This window comes from Sceloporus occidentalis, unplaced genomic scaffold (assembly GCF_023333645.1).
Source record: "Sceloporus occidentalis isolate IW3139 unplaced genomic scaffold, rSceOcc1.0.p SCAF_2, whole genome shotgun sequence".
In the NCBI taxonomy this organism is placed as follows: domain Eukaryota; kingdom Metazoa; phylum Chordata; class Lepidosauria; order Squamata; family Phrynosomatidae; genus Sceloporus; species Sceloporus occidentalis.
The window spans coordinates 268,383,491-268,387,484 of NW_028316982.1; positions in this window are offsets into that span (position 1 = coordinate 268,383,491).

Consider the following 3,994-nt stretch of genomic DNA (forward strand, 5'->3'; position numbering starts at 1 on the left):
CAGTTTTTAAAATTATAGGTCAGCCAGTGAGCACGGTAGGTGAGGGGATTCTGGGACCTGCAATCCAAAAGCATTGTTTTTCAAAGTCTGTAACTTAAGAATACCCTAAATTTAGAGGATATTGTTCCCTTTGCCTGGTAAGGCTGATGGGCAATGGCTGTGGTACTCACAGATGATGTCAGTAGTATGTAGTGGTAGCTCCTGTCAAAAATGATTTATGACCATTTGGCCCCGCCCCTTGAATGTTTTATGACCCTTTAGCCCAGCCCCTTGCCACACGCCCTGGAATGATTTATGACCTTTTGGCCCCTCCCCCAAGAATGACTGGCATGTCCCTCCCCCGGAAATGCTAAGGCGGGCCATCTGGGCCATATGACCGACCCCGATCCCTAGTGGGGTGTGATTTGACCCCTCCCCCTGACCCAGGGGGTCCCATTCACCCCCACCCTCAAGGCCAATGGTTTGATCCCACGAGAACCACGTGGTCCGCGCCAGCCAACCAGAAGGCTGGCTGAAGAGAGCTCTAGCCCGTATCGAGAAGCTGCCATTTTATGCATGCCCAGACACGTTCTGCGCCGGCAACATGGAGGCACTGAGCACCCCTCTGCAGTTTGCAGGGCCTTCTACAACCAGGAGAATCAAACCCACAAGAATCACATCCTGGCCAAATTGCCACGGGCCTGTGGCATTCCCAGCACCCATGAGCATGGCTGACAACTCACATTCTGACAATGAGAACTGTGCACCAGAGGAAGATTCCCAAACGTTGCATACTGTTTTGGACTCAGAGAATGCTACCAGGCAGGTAAAAATAAAAACCCAAACCTTTTTTTTTAAATGGTGCTTCATGGATGGAGATCAAAATTAATAATGATTGTTTTTAAATTACAGAAGCCTGGAAGAAACAGTTGTCAAGATGCTGCAAAATATGTTGAAGGTCCTTGTAATATAAGTTTGCAGAAGCGCATCTCTACAGGAAATGTACAGGTGTGTGAATCTATCTGAAGAATGGTAGTAAAAGCCTGTTGTAGAGAACAACTAATTAAAAGTGCTTTTTTAATATTTCGGAATCTGTGGAGCAGCCTACTACTGAACCTGCACATGTCAGAATGCAATGCATTTTAAGTGTGGAAGCCGCCATAATACCACCCAGCAAAAGATGGTGGACTGTGAAATCTATCTCCAGAAGCGTCATTTTTGTGGTTATAACAAAATTTGTCGATGCACAATTAGGAAAAAATTGTTCTGCTTGTGCATCTGCAGCACAACAATTGTTAGAATGCCATTCCTGTATAAAAAGGGATAAAAAATACTATCTAAGGCCTGTTACAGACTGCCAAAATAAAGCTGCTTCGGGTCTCTTTGGAGGTATGCTATTTAAATGATGCATGGGTCCTAAGAGTCCGGAGTTCGCACCAAAGCCACACTCAATTCCTAAGCACCGGAGTGCAGCTTTTGGTGCAGCTTCCAGATTCTTAGGATGCATGCATCATTTAAATAGCATATCTCCAAAGAGACCTGAAGCAGCTTTATTTTGGCAGTCTGTAACATGTCTAAATATGTGAGAGTCATGCAGTAAAATTTGCTTTCAAAACTTAATACACATCCTATAGTTTAAATCATATGATCTTGACAAAAAAATATTGATTCTATATTAAATACTGTTTTGATGTTAAGTAAATCTTAAAATGTTATTGATGTCTTAAAAGCATTACTGAAGCCTTCAGACATCTTTCCATGCTTTGTAGAGAATAAATTCCTATATACTGGTTGTCTTGAATTAAAAGTCTATGAAATAAAGTCTTTTTTTTTAAAACCACACTGCAATTTTCTTCATTCTTCAAAGAAGTTTTTGCAATGGGTTGTCAGATCTGTTTTTGGAGATAACTTTTTGAAAACAGGCTGTTTTCCCCAGGAAACACGACAAAATGAAATGGTGCTTGTGAGTTCTGTTGTTGTAAGAAAAATTCGCAATAAAGGATGTGCAAGAATCGTGACAATTTGTAACAGGGTCTCTTAAATTTATGGCAGGATCTGGGTTTTAGGACTCCTGTTTTTTCTGAAGGTGAAGAGAAGTTCAGCAGAAGGTCATCAAAAGCCTTTTAATTAAAAGAATTAAAGCTAGACACTATATTCTATCAAAACTAGCAAACCTGCAAATGAAACCTTTTGCAGGGTGTCAAATGTTAGAGAATTTTGCTCTATGAAGAAGACTGTTATTCTACAAACTGAGTTTGAACCACGCCTTGCTTTTTGTCTGTCTCTCTGTGTTAAAATATTTTGTCTCCCTACTCTGTGGGTGTTTGTGATTTAAATGAGGAGGACTGTGTGCCTCATAATTTCTAATCCACAAATACTGCTTATGAATGCCTGTAATATTAACTTTTTTAAGAAATGTGGTGTTAAAACAGGACATATTTATACTCCCAAAACCTTGGAACTAATTGTTTCTCAGTGGCAAGAGTTTGCAATGCCCTCAGATTATCATAATAACAGTCATGAATTTAATGAAATGGTGTCTGTTCATCCTGCAACTAAGAATTAAGTCTATGGACCCCTGCAAGCACACCCCTGCAAGCACACAGATGAGCTCTAAAGTACTGTGTACAGTAGTATATCAAGACAAGCCACAAATAAATATCATTTGTCTATATTCTACGTACTACCTGTAATTTGTGCTTTTTTAGAAATGTGGTTGTAAAACAAGACATATTTATAATCCTTCTAAAAACCTTGGAACTAATTAAGTGTTTCTCAGTGGCAAGATCTCCTTGAAGCAGCCTCAGGTTTGTTACCAACATTGGAGCCTTAAAATCCTAAATGTGGATGACTTTTCTTCTGATGACCCGATGCAGAGTGCCTGATGGGATACCTGACACAGAGTTCTCCATCACTGCAAGACGGACAGGTCACCTAGGCTATTGAAGCATAGATCAAAGGCCTCAGATAGGAGTTGCCAAAAGAAAAGAGTCATTCTCACCTTTGAGACAGATTTATGGTCAGGATGCTTTGCCAGGCCAGAACCATTCTCACCTTGAAGACTTCTATAGATCAAGCAATCTTTAACATGTAGATTGGGCTTTGCTTTGAAATGTGGAAACAACTCTTCGCCTAAGGCAAGATTTTGCCTGGTCCCTCAAATATTTTATCATTGTTCCATGTTAGAATCCAGACAGGCTTCATGTGGGTCAGATTCTGATATAGTTCCAATCCACTCCCCTTCCCTTCCTTCCCCTCCGTGTTGCTGAGTCTTCATCAATCTGGACCTGGAGCACCGCCAACACAGGTGAATATTCCCATTAGAAAGCCTCATGTTATCTATCCAACACTAACTTACTATATTCCTGAGTTCTTGGATGATTGTGTGAGTGTATGCTTGTCTTATGTGTGTATGAATAATAAACAGTATTCAGTTTCCATAAAACTTGTCTCTGTTGACCTATTACCTTGGCTACCTTCGTATACATAGGACAGAGACCTCTCCGCTATTTCAGCTAATGATAAATTCCCCAGACCAAGGTCTCCTTATTACAGGTTGCAGGAAAATTATTTTGGAAGTTGGATTTTTATTGACATCTAGGAACATTTTTGAATGCAGTGTTAATTCATTATTCCAGACCTCCCCCCCCCCCCCAAGTTTTGCAGGGAAGGGGTCATAGGTTGCAAATGTCATCAGAGTCACAAATAAAGACTATTTCTTTATTTGTCTATATTCTACATACTGGCCATGAAAACATGAATACTTGAAATAGCTTTAGTTTGCCTGTTTTGCCCCAGGAAATCACGGCAAAATGAAATGGTTAGGGTTAGGTCTGTGTTTGTAAGATAGGTTTGCAATAAAGGATGTGCAAGAATCATGACAATTTGTAACAGGGTCTCTTAAATTTATGGCAGGATCTTGTTGAATGCCTGTTTCCTACGTTGCAAAGAATCATCACAAGGGATGTCTAATTTTGAGTTATACGTATGGTGTGTGAGATAATTTTGAAAAAGT